The 17,295-nt window shown below is 42.8% G+C and overlaps 1 protein-coding gene across 1 annotated transcript in view; it reads left to right on the top strand.

Annotated features, from left to right (window-relative positions):
* LOC104409594 (FERM, RhoGEF and pleckstrin domain-containing protein 1-like) overlaps positions 1-17,295 on the top strand; it is a gene marked incomplete at its 3' end in the record, with an annotated part of 125,804 nt that overhangs the window by 6,585 nt on the left and 101,924 nt on the right. The window contains exon 3 of the mRNA XM_010019507.1: positions 2,086-2,089. The remainder of the gene's footprint in view (positions 1-2,085; positions 2,090-17,295) is intronic.

The raw sequence follows: 17,295 nt of genomic DNA on the forward strand, positions 1-17,295 counted from the left end.
CTTCAATATTTGTAACAAAGGTCCTCAGTTGTGTGCAAGTTCTGTTTTTGATGTGGACCAGACTTATGCTCCCATGTCTCTAATGACTTTCTGGCTGTTTTCCTGGTTTTTACTCCCTGGAAAGGAAGATGCAATTCATTGTTCTGGTCTCACAATACCTGATGTGAGACTGCAGTACTGTTTTCTTCCATTTTTTCTTCCCCTTTTTTCTGTCTTTATGTGGCTGGGTTTTATTCTGCTTCAGTTTGCGTGTTTGGTTTTGTGTGTGTGTATGAGCCCATCCCACGATTTTCCTTAATTGCTTTTTGCTCTGACTGAGCCAGATCCTGGCTTGTGTGTGTGAGGTTTGTGCAACCATTTTTATCTAGTTTCTGCCTTTTTCAATGGCTTCTGAATCAACTTCCCTCCCTTGAATCAATTTGAGGTAGTGTGGCATGGTGTTGCTTAGCAATGCCGGGAAGCTGATACTGCCTGGGTGATGTGTGAGCTGTAACCACACAGCAAAAGAGACTACCTGTCTTCTGTGGTCCGTGCAGAGAAGAAATCATGCCTTTTCCTAATGCTTTCAGCATTCCCACCTTCACGTTTGGTGTTTTTTTCCTTTAATGTTGCTGAGTAACAGTTTTACAGACTTACAGATGTTCCTCCCGCCCCTTCTTCCTGATACGTGCAAGTGTAAACAAACTTTGTAGCCTGTAGAATCAAAATATAATTGGCATGTCAGTCTCTAAAGAGCTGGGTATCTAATTAACTGTCTTGAGATAGGTATGTTTTCTGTCTTCCTCCCCCACATACCAAGCAAAGCTGTCGTGAAGGCAAAGCTGAGCTTTGTAGGATGTTTCAGTCCTCCAAAGCAGCACAGACTGGCAGCCAATCTACTGTGCATGGCAGAGGATTAAAAACCAGGATGAATTTGATGCCTCCAAGCGTGTGAGGATATAGAATGAGTTATTTCAGCAGCAAATGTAAAGGTGTTAATGTTAAGTTACTAGCTCTGAAATATTTCTTTAAAATTGTTGATGCTTACATTGAAACCTCTGAATTTTCAGTTGTAGGTAGATTTTAGTTTCATTTAAATGAAAAAGAGTTAAAGTAGTTTTTCCCTCAGTTTCTTTTTTTGTTCCCCCCAAGTCAAGGGATTATACATAAAATCAAATAAACAATAATCTGGTTCCCTTCTCTCTCTTATCTTATTTTTAATAAGGAGTACTAGAAAAAATTAGGTGAATATAATATATTTAAGCCATAGGGTAGGATAAATGTGAAGGAGGTATTTTCCCCTTTTAAACCAATCGGAATACAAACCCAGATTTTTACTTGCAGTCCTAGGAAGGAGTTGTGGACCCTGACATCTTTTCTTTCTTTGATGGTAATTACATGAATGTAGCTGTATAGCACGTATCAAACCTTGATCAGACATTTATGGGTTTGTTTCTTTAATGCAATAATGTTTGTGCTTCAGTAAGCACAAGCCCACCATTCTTTTTCAGATTCTCCCTTGGTGTGGGAAGGCTCACAAACTCCTTGCAAACTTTGTGTGCGCTTAGACAAAGCAACTGGGTAAGTGATCACAGCCTTTAGGTGCCTGGTACCTGTTCCTTTGAGCCTGGACCCCAGAGTCAGCCTGTCTTAGAGAGCAACCTGGCAAACAGCTCTGCTGACGGGGGGGAAAGGGGGCCCAGACTGAAGAATGATTCTGGGCACTGGGGGTGCAACTGTTGATGTCAGAATACACCCAGAAGCAGATGGTGGTGGTGGTAAGATGCAGTCTGGAGACCGATCCCACTTCAATGCTGTTTATTAGCAACGGCTAATAATTCATTTGTAAGGGGGCCTGCAAGAAAGCTGGAGAGGGATTCTTTCTGTAAGAACAAGTAGTGATAGGACAAGGGGAATGACTTTAAGCAGGAACGGTAGATTTAGGTTAGACATTAAGGAAGAAATTCCTCACTGTGAGGGTGGTGAGGCCCTGGCACAGGTTGCCCAGAGAAGCTGTGGCTGCCCCATCCCTGGCAGTGTTCAGGTGCAGGTGGGACGGGGCTTGGAGCAACCTGGTCTAGTGGAAGGTGTCCCTGCCCGTAGCAGGGGGGTTGGAACTAGGTGATCTTTAAGGTCCTTTACAACCCAAACCATTCTGTGATTTTATGATTAGGGCTATATATGGTTTCTTACTGGGTATGAGGTTGTTGAAAGGTGGGTCTCTGATCAGCTGCTCCTGCCTCTCTCAACCAGTAGTTTTCATAACTGACAAATGCATTTCCAGTAGCCTGCTAGTTGATTCGTTTCTGGTTTAGACCATTTAATCCACAGTACGTGCTCATTTATCCTTGTCTATAAGGAAACAAAACATCGAGCTGGTGAGGGGATTTATAGCAGGTTCATTGCCATGGTTTCAGACAGCCTTACGTAGCCTAAAAATAGATACAGGAAAGAATATTCTCTTCCCTTCTCTCCCTCCCCCAGCTCTCTAACTAATTGGAATTTCCTTTTCTGTTTGTATGGTTTTGTTGTTGTGGATTTACTGACTGACAGGTCAAGCAAATTTGTTTGATGTTTTGTTTGAAAGAGGAAAGTTCATCGTAGTATCTAATGCATTGGGGAGTGACTTCCCTGGTTGTGTGCCAGTGCTATTACCTCCTGCTCCTGTCTCTTCAACCTGAGTAGTGCTGTTCTGCTCGACTGTAGCTTATTACAAACTGGTGCAATAGTCCAAGCTGGGAACATCCTGGGGATGCCTTTCAAAATAAAAACCTTGACAATGCCTTACGCTTTGCAGGGGAAATGTACAGAGTACATGATGATGTGCCTTTAGTAGCCTGTGCTGCCGCCTGGACAGGCTTTTCTTCCAGAGTCAGACTGACTGCTTTACTGTGTGTCCTGCAACCCCACAACTGGGATGTTGCAAACAGGTTAAGGATTGTGGTTTTAACTAGCAGGATGAGTTTTAAACTACTGCTTTGCGTATGACAGCACCTGGGCTGCAACAGCAAGGAGCTAAGGGGGAGGCCATGGCTGACTGCTACTTCCTCTTCTCAGTATCCTCACTTGAGACGGCATGGCAGCTACACACACAGCCTTGGCTGGCTGGCTTAAAGCTTGCTTGGACATGGCTTCCCAACCTCCCATTTGCAGTGTTGTTTGCCTGTGTATGTCAGAAAAATGGAGGTGGAACGCTGCTTGACAGTTCATATCGTCTCTTCTGATGTGTACCTGCTAAACTATGTTTAGCTTTGGGTTGGGTAGTTGAATTTCCCCCCCTCCTTGCCTTCCACAGAGGTGTTGACTGTTTCTGTTAGCAGGAGTTCCGGATGCTTTTAAATCTCTCTCCCCAGACAGGAAGGGCATGGATTGGAATCACACCAATGCCTTGGATTTCCTGCATTGCTTCCTGTTGAGTTGATGGGCCAAAAGCTAAAAAAGGGGGGAGATACTGTGTTACAGGGCCTGTATTCAGCATTCAACTCCTGAGGCTCACCCTGTGCCTATTTATGTTGGAAAGCAAGTAAATAGCCCTACAAGCTGACTTATCACCCTGTATCTTTTAGCGACAGGTTCTAGAGCAAAGGGAAAGCATTCTGGGTTGAATTGGAATGGGGGAGGGGGGCAAATCCATGTGGTCTCCTAGCAGCTTGTATGGCAAACGAGGTCCATTTTTCATGACCAAGGCTCTGCCCCAGAGAAGCTGTGGTAAGGTTCTTGATTTGTATGTGCTGCTCTTGGTACCTGGCCTTTTCTTTCTTCCTGCTGCTGCTTTTGTGGACAGGTTGCCCTAATCTTACTGTATGGGGAGTAAATGGAGAGGGGCTGATGTGATGTCAGGGTGCAGGTATGTTGGTGAATGGCTGCAGAGTATTGCTATTTCCTTCACTTTTTTGGCTTGTTTGCTGGTTGTAAATACTTTCTAATTTTCCCATATTTCTGCACTGATCAGCGTTATGGCTTCTTTTCCCATATGCCATATGGATGAAATTTGCATATTTAGGAAGAAGGTGGTATAGGATGGATAGATAGGACTGTGGATAGGACAGCTTAAGGCAGGACTGTTATTCAGGAGAGATTAAACCTTATCCAGGAGCGTTTGTATATGTAGGGGTAGAAGTGTCAGATACAGCTTGGTAGTTGAATTTTTGACTTATGAAGTCTTTTCTGTTGCTTGAGTGCTGCATTGCATTCAGTTGCTGCAACATGTGCCTACGCTTTCCTGCTCCTCCTTGTGTGTGATATTCTGTAGTATTTATATGCCTGGTTTTGAGCAGGAGAAGAGCAGCCCCTGAGTACAAGTGAGGGAAATGTGCCTTTTCAGCCTTCCTCAGAGGCTGGGACCTGCCATGGCCTCTTCATCCACTAGTATAAGGCAGAGTATTCAAGCCAGGGGCATGGGTGGGTTGGCCTGGCTGTTTTGTTGTGGTTCTGAAGAACCATTCTCTTCCTTTTGGAGCAGAGGCGAGTTTGCCATCCTTTTCAAGGACAGACGCTGGAATTTCCACAAAATGCAGGGCTTCCTGGCTGTAAAGAGTAGCAGCGCAGTGTTCTCACAGTTGGTGATTTTTCAATTTCCCAATCCAAACGGAAGCTGAAGGAGTTCCTAGGGGTCCCCAGGGATGACAGGATGACTGCCATCTGCGTTCTGTTGTGTTCTCCCTCAGGAGAAGTATAGTCTGCTTCATGCAGGCCAGCCCAGATTGCAGAGCCTGGCCATGTTAGTGACCCTTTGATAATATAATCCTGTCTGATGCTAAAGGGGATCAGCATTTTTCTTTTAATTTTCATTTTTTTTCCTTCCGTACCTGGCAGATGTTTCTTTAGGTGGACTTTCTTTCTGGTGTAATGATTTAAACCCCTGGAAATATTCTATGCATGAATTTGCATAACATTATGCAGGTTGATTTTTACATCAACACACAGTAGTTGACCATCTCATCTATCCAATGCTTGTGTTTCAAGATGCTGTCATTTTACATCCATTCTTGTTCCCTCCAACCCTTCCAGCCACTTAGTTGCTCTGTGCACCAGCATGCCCCACATGGGAATGCTCTTGAAATATGCCCAGAACTTTGAATGAGTGCTCACCTCCTCCATCAACAGATGCAGAGACTGGGGGATGGGGGTGTGTGTGTATCTGGGGGTGGTGGATGGATAGAAGCAAAGATAGGGGGTTGTATATTTGGAGGAGCTCTTGGGTTCCTCTGCGCATCTACAGGAGTAGAGAAGTTGGAGGCGAGGTGGAAGCAATGCCAAAAGCATCAAATGAGATGCTGTTTGTTCTGTCTGGATAACGAGGTGTTATTTGAAGGCAGATGCTTCACTTGCAGACCTTGTAGGAATTGAAGTATTCATATTCAGGAGTTATGAAAATTAAGGATACTGTTTTCTGGACTCTCAAGGTAGTGCCAGTCATGTCATTTGCTTTCTTTAAAGTTCACTGAAGAAGTCAATGCGTCTTAATTCTTCAAATATCATTACAGATTAGATGCTATTTAAAGAACATGATCAATGTCACAGCAGAAAGCCCATAGTGAAAAGGTGTAATTCTCCCTCTTTGTGACTTAGGACACTATCTTTAATTATTTAGATGCATTTTTCCGGTATCTTAATCTCCATATTGCTTGTTTGGTGTGATAATTGTCCTCCTACAGCAACACACTGTTGTGTATTATACTCTCTGCGAGAAAGGTGTTATTCCTTGCCTTTTGCAAATGTTGAAAGAGGAGGGTGGCTGAAGAGAGCTGATGGCCTCCTGCTCCCAAGGAACTGAATTCAATTCTTGACGGGAGTTCTCTTTATTGTTAGAAAGTGACTTAAACACCCAGAAAATGGTTAAATTCTTGATAAACGTGAGATCCATGAGCCAATATTCAGAAAGCCTCATGCTCCTGGGTGCAGCCTCTAGTAAAAGGATCTGTAATCATGTGTAAGGAAAGCTGCTGGATGTGAAATACTTGAAGAATAATTTAGCCCTCGGAGTCTCATTCTGGGAATACAGATTCAGTGGGTTTGCTTTGGACTTCAGTCTGTATGACCTAGATCAATAAAGGTATTTAGACTTCAAATTCCCAGCGGAGTCAGTATCTACGTGTCTTGAAGACCTGGGGTTTCTGTCTGTAATTCCATGTATAGGAAGTCAGGATAATGTGATGCCTCCTCCTCTCACAAGGGTGTTGTGAAGTCAGACTAAGTACTTTTTGAGAGAATGTATAAGCCTGCTATACAGAAAGGTAGTTGTTAATTCTGTCTTAACAACAGAGTACAAGTAGTTAATAAGCCTTAAGGATAGAACAGAGTAGAAAATATAAATCTTGAGTGCATTCTCTGTAACTCACTGTGCTCCTTCTGTGCAGTGCAAGACCAAGAGTGGTCTTTGGTAGGGCCAAGGAGGGAAATGGGTGAAGGTTATGATGTGCAGGAAATGGTAACTTGTGGTTTGATGGCATGCTTGAACAGAAACAATTTCTGATTCTTAACTCTTCCTATAAGGTGTGCAGTTTTCCCTTTTATTTAAAGAAGAAAATGAGAATCCACTCTCTTTGAGAGTGAAAGCTGCCAAAGCCACTGTAAATTTTACGTCCCTCGCTGGAGATTTCTGGTACTGGGGTGAGAGATGTGAACGGCAGCAAACCATCGTGCTTCTCTGTGTGGTTCTGCACGGTGAGAGTGGGAGAAGCCCCTGAGTTGTTGCATACAGGTAGGACATGACTGTTGACTTTAGGTCCTACCTCTGGAAGAAAGTGGACTTAGTCCTCTGTCAGAGAGCGCTTTTTTCTTCTGTCTCATTTGTCTTGCTCTTCCTGACAATCCTTCTGCACTTTCTGGAGCCTGTCTCCAGTTCTTGGCTTATTATTCTCCTACCTTTCACTTGCGGCTTTTCCTCCCTTCCAGACCTCTTGTCAGAGACTAGACCCCTTGCCTGTCCCAGCCCCCCATTAGCATCCCTGTCCCATTTCTCTCTCGCATGCAGTTGCCTTTTTGCCTTTTCCTGCCTTGTTTTGTGCACTGCCTCAGGATCCCTGGCTCACTTCCCTGCCCAATTCACTCTCTCCCCCTCCTGTTTCGGGCACTTGTTCCAGTCAGCTCCTTTGCCTCCCTCGAGTCTGGCGCTCATCCCTGCTGTGCTCCAGATGCACGCCTTCCGCTTCCTTGCTGCCCTGCCATGCCAGCGCAGGAAAGATGGGCTCCCTCTTCTCCAGGGCCTGGAACCGCTCCAGTGTGGGCAGCCAGGGAAATGAAAGGCATCTTGGGCTCCTCTTTTCCCAGGCTGGCCTGTGTTTGCCCACTCTGTGGGGAGATGTTTGGTTGCCATTTGGAAACGTTCAAGCATGCTCAGCAAGGAAAAGCTCCTGGGTAATACTAGTTTTTTGGTCTTCAGAGGTCATTGCCTGCCATGGATATGCTGTGTACTACTACTGCATATGAGTATAAAAGCTGCTTTCCGTGTTCAGCATATTCTAAAGTTACTTGAGACTCAGGAGCCAAGAAAGGAATATGAGGAGTATAGGATGTTCTCAGAGGGAAGGAAGAGCAATCCAATACCCATTCTCCCTGTTTACTTGGCACAGCAGTGCGCTCTGCCGTGCTGCTTTACTGGGAGACTTGTATTTAGGGAAAGGACTCACAAAAACCTTTCAGTGATCACTTTGAATGATTTGAAATGTATTATTTACTAGCTCCTTCTTTCTGCTTGATTTTTCGCAGACAACTTTTGTGTCTTGATATCTTAGTTTTACAAATGGATCTGAGTCTTCAGCCTCACATCCTGCTTGGATTGTAAAGGCTGTTTTGAGTGTTACTTCCGATGGTATTTTGAGGAGGTCAGCGCAGACCAGTCGGGCGCTTTGACAGTATTTCTGCTTTCTCTCCTTGCAACCACTGCAAGGAAGTGAACAGAACAAGAGAACTGATGTTTTCCACTGTCCCCTTTAGTAGTAAAAAGTACAGATTCCACAGATAATGCTTTTTCACACTTCCAAGCAGGTGAGTAATCAGTTTTGAAATGTAACAGAAGCTGCAGGGATGTAATCTGCACTGAAACAAGTTCGTTGATAAAGGGACAATGGGGTGGTTGAGCAGGCAAGCTCTTCTCTAGGCACTGCTTCTAAAGCTTGCACTACCACTGCTATGCTTTGGAGTAACTTATACCAGTTTTCATTGTGAAGTAAGTTACGGTGGAAAAAGCAGCTTATTTTGCAGATACAACATCAGCTAGCAGAGCTTTTTCAATCTAAATCTCTCTTATATGAAAACCGAGCCCAGTCTGTCTTCATACAGCATATATAATATTTAGCCAGACATAAAATGAGGACTTACTTGTGGCAGCAGTATATCCGTATCTCTGCCTCATAGTATCTCTGATAGCTGTTCACAGAATAAAGGCAGTGTTAGCAATTATCTAAAGACAGAAAAGTACTGTATCTCGGAGAATCAGGACAGCTGACATCAGACAAACAGGGACAGACACTGTTTAGACTCTGCTGTTCAGCACAGGTAGAGTTTCTCCATGGATCTTTTACTGGTTCAAGTATTCGCACCAGGAGAAATGAGGTAGAAACCTAAGCAAATTTGGAAGTTTTGCTGTGATTTTTAAAATAATTTTTGAAGAATAAAGACATTATTTTAAAACAGTGTAGGATACTTGAATCTGGATACTACACAGTCATGCCTCATGACCTATTGTATGTCCACCAGGATGCAACTTATAGAATGGTTTGGGTTGGAAGGGACTGTAAAGATCATCTAGTTCCAACCCCCCTGGCAGAAACCCACGGGCAGGGACACCTTCCACTAGACCAGGTTGCTCCAAGCCCCTGTGTCCAACCTGTCCTTGAACACTGCCAGGGATGGGGCAGCCACAGCTTCTCTGGGCAGCCTGTGCCAGGGCCTCACCACCCTCACAGTGAGGAATTTCTACCTCATGTCTAATCTAAACCTCCCCTCTGTCAGTTTAAAGCCATTCCCCCTTGTGCTATGCTACGTGCCCTTGTAGGGCTGCAAACACACACTGCTGGCTTATGTTATCAACCACCACCCCCAAGTCCTTCTCTGCAGGGCTGCTCTGAATCTCTTCTCCGCCCAGCCTGTAGCTGTGCCTGGGGTTGTGCCAACCCAGGTGCAGGACCTTGCACTTGGCCTTGTTGAACTTCACAAGGTTGGCATCGGCCCCCCTCACAGGCGTGTCAAGATCCCTCTGGATGGCATCCCTTCCCTCCAGCCTGTCAAGAACATCACGCAGCTTGGTGTTGTTGGCAAACTTGCTGAGGGTGCATTCAATCCCTCTGTCCATGTCACCGACAACGATGTTGAACAGTGAATCTATTAAGCTGTTTTCTGAACAGCAGTAGATGAAGCATTTTTATTTCTTGATGGTGTGAGTGTTTCTGACTGGGAACTGTGTCATTACCAAGTGTGGTGTTTCCTTGGTCAAGTGTAATAAAGGCTTCTGTTGAAAGACTTAACAAAAAAAAAAATAGAAACCATTGTATATTCAGTTATATCAAGCAGTTTTACAAACTTGGAAAGAAATCGTGGGGTTTTTTTGGGAACAGATGTTTAAATATTTAAAGCCTGCAAGTTTTTCTTCTGTTTTTATAATAGGTTGTATACTGAGCATGCAACTGTGACCATAAATATGTTTTTCCTGGTGGAAGACCTATGTAATAATTTTGTGGCAGGATGATCACAAGCTTTGGGCAAAAGGAAACTAGTCAAGGCCATTATGGCTTCACTTTAACATGTTTAGGTAGGCATCTTCCCCAGCTGCATAATGCTGTCATTGTCCTCTGTGGTTTAAAGCCACTGGTCACTCCTTCCATGCAGCACAGTGTGTGTGTTGGCAAGCTCACTGGCTTCTGTTCTGAACTTGTGCAACATACCATAATGCAATAATCATAACTGATCTCTCTCAAAAGAGAGAACAGGGTCTTGGCATGCTGACTGCTGCATTTTGGCCTTCTGCTAAGGGCGTGCATGCTCAAGGAGTGGAGAAGCTCCTCCAAAAGGCCATTGAACACCTCAATTAGTCTCTGGTGCTTAAGAGCTCTCATGAGGTGCCATCTTGCATTTAGGTAGTGTGAATACCTGTCGTATGTACTCATACTTGGTTCAGAGAAATAGTGTTTCCCCTGAGCTGTTTTATTTTTCAAAACCAGGACTCTATCAGATTTTCCCCCAATAATGTAGTGTGTTATTTATTCTTCTGATGTGTTTTTATTTCATGGAAAATGTCTGCATTATGCTTGAGGCTGGGTATGAGTTGCTGGATCCCATTCAGAATTCTGTTAAATCTGGAAGTAAATCAGATTACTTTCTTCTACTATAAGCACATTCAGCTTGGCTTTCACATGAGGTGTTGTATGGGTGAATGAGCCCAGAGCACTCCAGCTGGTGCAACAGCTTTATTTATGCAGAGGGATGGCATGAAAGGGTTTTGGAAAGTGCTTTTAATGGCTTCAGGAGTGATTTGTACTGCTATTGAACCACTAAACTGCTTTAAGTTCTTACTCGCTTGCTTGTGTTTTCCAGTGGCAGACTGTGGGCTCAGGTGATGACCTGTTTGATCAAGAAATTTTGTGCTGGCTGGAAACACAAGAGAGAGGTTTTCCTAAACACTTTTTATATGTTCCTAGCATTTACTGTGTGGCAATAAAGCTTCCAGTCTTGCTGTCCATAATGTGAAATAGCTTTTTGCCCTGAGGATGATGCTTTTATATCTCAACTTTGAAGTGCTTTAGGTATTCGTAAAATTATAACATGTACTTTGTCACTTCTGCAACACATTGTATCATCAGTAAAGGACTAGCTGGGTGACTTCAACATGTATTTCATGCACTCACTGCTATGGTTTTTTTTTTTTCCCCCTGTGAATTTTTTCTTTTAAATGCATTTTTTTCACTTGTGCAACCATGTGGAGTTTTACTTTTTCATAGGTCTTACTAACAGAACTGGCACAAACAGATTATGCAAAATGGCAGGGGTGTCAATGAAATCGAATATAAGTATATGATACTACTAGCTTACGACTTCTTCCTAAGCATCATTTCTTATGCAGGCAGTTTGACAACAGGTTGAAAAACATCTCAGAAAGCAGATTGTGAGTTTCACAGAAAAGAAGAAATATCCACCCTCCACCCCAAGGTAAAGCAGAAATTCTGTAGAAAAGATGTGGTCTGTTCAATTGTGAAAGTGGCAGGAAAGTATTTTCAAATTAAAACATTGTGTTAAACTTCGTGTACAAGTAAACTATAAACACATACATGGTAGTTGAATGGCGATACAATAAATGCAAGTCAACTGGGCAATATTTAATTCAACTTCTCATGTGTCTAATAACAAAGCATTTGTGTAGAAATATCTCCTTCTGGGCTATTAAGGGATTCATAGCTGCAGGAGCTCCCCGTTTTGCTCAGACTGCAAGGGAGTCTGAAGGGAAAACACAGTTCTTAAGGGAGAGTCATTAGCGGAGTAATTGGAACTAATCATCCCCTTGGCTTAGCAGATGAGATACTGATTTTCCTTCCAGGAGTAGCCAGAATTACCTGTTTGTACAGTGCCTTCAAGTTGGCTGATAAAAAGCTTGAAGAAGAAACTTAAAGATTGACCGTATTGGTTTGAACAGGATTTTAGCATTCCTGATTCAAGTAAGTAGCGTTGATCATGGTACAGGGGTACCATGAAGAGGCAGCGAAGAATAAGTAGTCAAGTCCCTAGAGATTGGGAAATGGTCACAACCAGTGCCAAGAGTAACTTGTATGAAGAGGTTTCTGAGGGGTTCCTTTGGGAAGGTGAGCACATGAAGGCTTCACTTAATTGTTCACTTACATATATAGGATGGCTTTGCTTGCTTGTGTGAGATGCAGGGAAGAAAAAGATATGTTCCTTACCTGCAATAAGTTTCTGATGCAAGGCTGTCCAGAAAACAGCACACAGGGAATGAATATGTTTGTTGTCTTGTTTAATACCGTTGACAGTCATCAAAAGTGATTTTGTGGGTTTAAAAAAATATTTTTAGGCTGGCTCGATTCACAGAACAATCTGTATTTATGCTTAAGGGATGAGCATTTTCACAGGCAATTGCTAAAGCATACAGAAATCCATTACTGCACTTGCTGATAGATCTACTGACAGGTGTGTGGTTGAGGAAAAAAGATAGCATACATCAGATCTGTGTGGGATGGGACTGCTCTTTGCTGACATCTGGCAGAGGACTTGGAATCTAGGACAGTTGCTAGTGCCACAGAATTGCAGACAGCTTGAGGACCTGAATGCAATGAAGATAAATGAGCTCCAGTTGGTAGTGAATGGCCCTAAAGGTAGAAGCAGTGATGAATGCAGGCCCTCTGAATGCTGTACTGATAGGCTTGCAAGAGGATTTGTGGGTCTGTACATACATAAATGTTCATTATTCTGGATTTCAGGCTATATTATCAGCATACTGAATAGTTTGAGTTTCTAAAGATTTGTGTTACTTACTGCTTAGGTCCCTAAATTTGAGGTTGGTTTCATGTTCTAGCCATTTTGGTGTTAACAGCTCTGAGTACTTAGTCTGTCCATCTCTGTGAGCACAGCGGGTTAAAGGGTGAGACAGTGTGGTTTAGAGTTTGTCAGAGTCTGAACAAGACGGGCAACTTTGTGGGCTATCTTTATTTTCGTGAGAGGTGATGAATTATCCAAATCCATATATGGATGCCTTCACTGAGGGCATTTCTTAGTGCTGCAAATTTTAGGAAGTCTGCAGAATTCTAAAGTATGCTGTTCTGAGTCTTGCAAAAAGCAGTCAGCCATGGTGTTTTCTTGGGAAGGCAGGTTTGAAGAGGTTAATTTTTGTGTCTTTAGGGACAGGAAAAATAAATCTGTGTTTAGAAATTAAGCCCAGTTAAGGAGCTCCCCCTCCATACTCTTCTCCCCTGACTGTATGATGGACTAGACGTGAGCCGCTAATGCTGATCTTCTTGACCATACCTCACCTAGACCGTCCCTAATTTTGCCTTCATGAAGCAGCCATCATTTACAGTGCTTATTTATTTATTTAATTTTAATTCCAGAAGACAGCCCAGTGGTACAGAAGAATTGGCTTTTTATAATGCTTCCTTCTCTATCTTAATATTGCATATGTGAGCAGCAGGGGCAGACAGGAGTCTGAACACAAATCCATAAACCACCTTCAGCTGCAACATGTCCATTAGAGGCTGAGCAACCAAGCTTAGTCTGCTGGGTGCAAGCAGAGAAGCAGGCATCCAGCATCTGCATCTGTGCTATTGCCCTTCAAGCTTGAGCTAATTTTCTCTTAGGAGCTTTTGGTGTCACATTTCTTTGCTTCCACAAAAATGCTGGTCCATGAGCCTAGTGAAAAACTTCTGGGTTTATGTCAGATTTCTAATGTATTATTTTCTTTGTAAGGACCTTTGTATAATGTCAGGGATGTATGAGGTTCTGTGTGGAGTAACGTGGAACACAATCATAGAATGGTTTGGGTTGGAAGGGACCATAAAGATCATATAGTTCCAAACTTCCCTACATAAACATTGTATTAGTGAGGCAGCTTTTCCTGAATTTTGGTAGTTCCTTAAGAAAATCAGAGTTTAAGAAGAAGATTTTCTGAGAAATCTTCAATATTCTCCCACGAGAAACTGCCAAAGACTCACCAGATAGTAGCTGACTTCAAAGTTTTCACTGTACTTGCTTTGTACACCTCTGCCGTGGACTTGTGGAAATGAACTGGGATAATGCTTCACAAAGTACGAAAGCCTGAGCTGTACTGATGCTTGGTCTGTTCCCCATCATTTCAGACTGAATTTAGTTTCAGTCTTCCTGGTCCTTTTGCCCCTCCGCATGTGACCTGTGCATATTATCTTGCCTTCCTTGTAACTTATTTACTGTGATTCCTTAAAGTAACTCTATTTTGCCAAGTATTACGTTTTCCTGTAAAAATGAAAGTGCTTAGAACTGAAGATGACTACCGGACAGGAGTGTTAGCTAGAGTATTCACCGTAGTCCTCTCCACAGCTGAGGTTCTCCCAAAGTTTTACAAGAAGCTGAGAGTTAACAGCATGTGCAAAAAGTTTGCCCTTCTTTCTCCTTGCTGCTTCATGTTCATTATCCTTCAGAATATCTGGATTGAATTGTTCTTTTCTGGTTGTCCTCTGATGCCTTCTTAGATCTTAACGATGGTTTGTAAGCCCTTGAGTTGGTTTGAGTTGTCTCACCTGGTGTTACATCAGTTACTTTTTAATCTCTTTCAAATGTTTCATTCCATATGATTTGGGACACGGTGCTGGGCCAGCGACTGAGAGGCCCTGACTGCAGCTTTAGCTCTGTGGCTGGTCTGCTCAGTGACTTTACGGGCGACTTACATCATCCCACTGTGCCTCAGGCTTCCCCACCTTTGAAAGGAGTATAGTGAACAGTATGCTGCCTTCTGTTTCATGCTGCGACAATGTGTTTAAGCAAAGCAAAAGAAGTGGAAAAAGCCTAAATACCTGCTACTGTTCTTCCCTTATAACAGGAGTCGTCAGGCTTCAGGTAACTCTTGCATCAAATGTCCAGACCTCGTGGTCTGATCTAGGAAAGCAGAGCAGTTAATGGATCAGATTAGCATCTATTCTGTGTGAGTTCTGCTCACATTTCTAACAGTGGATTATTGCTTCTCTTTTCCTTAGTACTTTGTAATTTTTGTAACCCTTTTTTCCCATTCCCCCCTTCCCTCCCAAAGTGCTGTTTATACTCCTAGTTCACTTTACACTAAGTCAGTTTGTTTTCTTCATCCTGCCCAAGAAAAATACATGGAAATTTTAATTGGCCTGTGCCTTTCCAATGCTATAAAAGTTGCCTGTTTTGAACATGGAGGACTAAAACAGCTTTATGCTGAACCACATCATGGCCTTTATCCAGCTACTGCATAAGTATCTATGGAATTTAAAATTTTCATCTAAGCATTCAGTATCTGTGTAAAAGGATTGTTAACACATGATTAGGACAAGAACAGGTTTACTAATCTATCTAATGGCAGTTGTAGCTTTGTGTACCAGTTAGGTGAGATGGCTTGAGTCAGTCTAGTGGCTGCCAGCAGCTGACTGGGCTGAGCTCACCCTGGCCTTGGGTTTGCCAGCCTGCTGTGAGGCCAATGTAATTTGCTTATCCAGCAAAGAACAAGACACCGAGCCATTTTCTTATGGATTGGAGCAGTGCATTGAAGGAGGTTGAGAGTCAATGCACAGCATCAGTCAGGACTGCAAGGGTTGGAGCTGGGAAGGAGCAGAAGGTGCCAAGGCTCCTCTGCGGGCAGCTCTGCTCTCTTGGGTAACTTCTCTCACACAGGTCAGGATGCAGGTTAGGTCTCTGCAGATGGTGTGTCTGCATCTTTGCAGATGCTACAGCACTACTGAGAAAGGCACTGACACCCCACAAATCTGCAACAGAAATGATAGATGTGATCTTGGCCTGCATTTTACCAGCTGTCAAAAAGAGCAGACAGAAACTCATAATTTTCAGTGTTCAGATGAGTCCTTTTTATTTGCTGCTCTCGCTGCTTCTGTACAGGTTGTCTACCTTCATTTATGTTTTGCTTAGAGCTGCATGTGTTGAAGTCTGGTGGCCACTGCTGTTTCTTCTCTGTTAATAAGAGGCTAGATTTAAATTAACTATAATGAAGAAGCTCTTTATTGTGAGGGCAGCGAGACGCTGGCACAGGCTGCCCAGAGAAGTTGTGGCTGCCTCATTCCTGGCAGTGTTCAAGGCCAGGCTGGACGGGGCTTGGAGCACCCTGCTCTAGTGGAAGGTGTCCCTGCCCGTTGCAGGGGGATTGGATTCTTTAAGGTCCTTTACAACCTGAACCATTCTGTGATTCTATGATAATAACCTCCCCAATTAATCAACTTCGTCTTCCTATTAGAGGCTCTTTAAAATTCTCCATCCTCTGTCCAAACTTGATCCTTGTCCTCATGTGACAGATGTTAGGTATCCTAATCCCCCCAGGTTTCCTCAATATTTGCTTAATACTCTCCTGTTGCGTTGTATGACCTTAGTTCGCTATCTTCTAGATTCAAAGTGATTTAGAGAAAGGTATGCAGCTTTACCAGTGCCCTGCATTATTTTAGAGGGGACAATTCTAGTAATTTTTAGACCTCTTACATAAAGGCATAATAAAGCTTTTATGATGATGTTATGACAGCACCATAGTGAGACTAGTGTCATACACAAAAAAACCCCAACTGAAATAATGTCCACTGCACCATACTGATGTTTAGATATACATACAGATTAAAAAAGGAAAGGTCTGCTTTTAATTTTGTAAGTAGCAGATGCATATGATGAGGGAGGCCAATACTCCACAGATCTTTGCTTCCAAAGGGAAGTGTGCGTGTGTGTTCGATATATATCATTACAAGAGTTTCAATATTACTGACTGTTAATAAAAAACCTCTCAGCTATATGTGTGGAGTGGTTTGGCTTGTACCTTTCCTCCATGATGTTTTTGGCTCCTAAATTTGGGTCTTTTTCCCTTGTTTCGCTAAGTTTCACTAAGGCCTGTCCAAATGTGTGTGTGGGCCACTAGATCATCCAGTCAGAAGAACATTTATAGAAGCATTCAAGCTCTGTAATATTTCCTTGTGTTATTATTTAATGGTATCCCTTGAACTGATTGGATTGATTCCTATGTTTAGGATTTAACGGAAAGAACAGATTTCCTCTTCATCCACTTTAAATGTCTGTACCTAGCCAAGAACTGCTGTAGTAACACAGAAATTGTAGAGGTCCTTTCTGCTGTGTTGGTGCTGTCTGTGGGATGTGGTCACTTCAGATCTCTTAAAACAGCTTTTGAATTAATAAGGACGTGGACCAGTATCTTTGTGTGTAGTGGTACTTCCAGACTGGGTGCATGTGTTACCTTTTTAAATGTTCCTGTGTACTTTACATGCAGGAAAATCATATTCATTTGTAAATAAGCCTGGAGTCTTGCTATATAGAGTTCGATGTCTTTTCTTCTGGAGTTCCTGCCTCCAACTGCAGATTTCTTGTTGGCACTTACTGTCTCATGAAAAGATTTAATTCAATTAATTTAAAAAATTAAAATAAATTTAATTGATTCCTTTTACATTTTTAAATTACAATGCCAATGGAGGAAAATTTACCTCTCTGGTAGTGTTTGGCATGCACTTGAGTAGGTTTCATTAGTATCTCTTCAGCCTTGATGGATAGAATAGTGCCAGTTTGTGGCAACGTTTGCCTATGGTTTTTTGTTCTCCTTCACTTGTACCTGTTGAGCTGATGTGTAGAAGTGTGTGATCCCTAATTTTTCATTCCCTTCCT

Source organism: Nestor notabilis, unplaced genomic scaffold (genome assembly GCF_000696875.1).
Source record: "Nestor notabilis isolate BGI_N333 unplaced genomic scaffold, ASM69687v1 scaffold10038, whole genome shotgun sequence".
NCBI classification, from domain to species: domain Eukaryota; kingdom Metazoa; phylum Chordata; class Aves; order Psittaciformes; family Psittacidae; genus Nestor; species Nestor notabilis.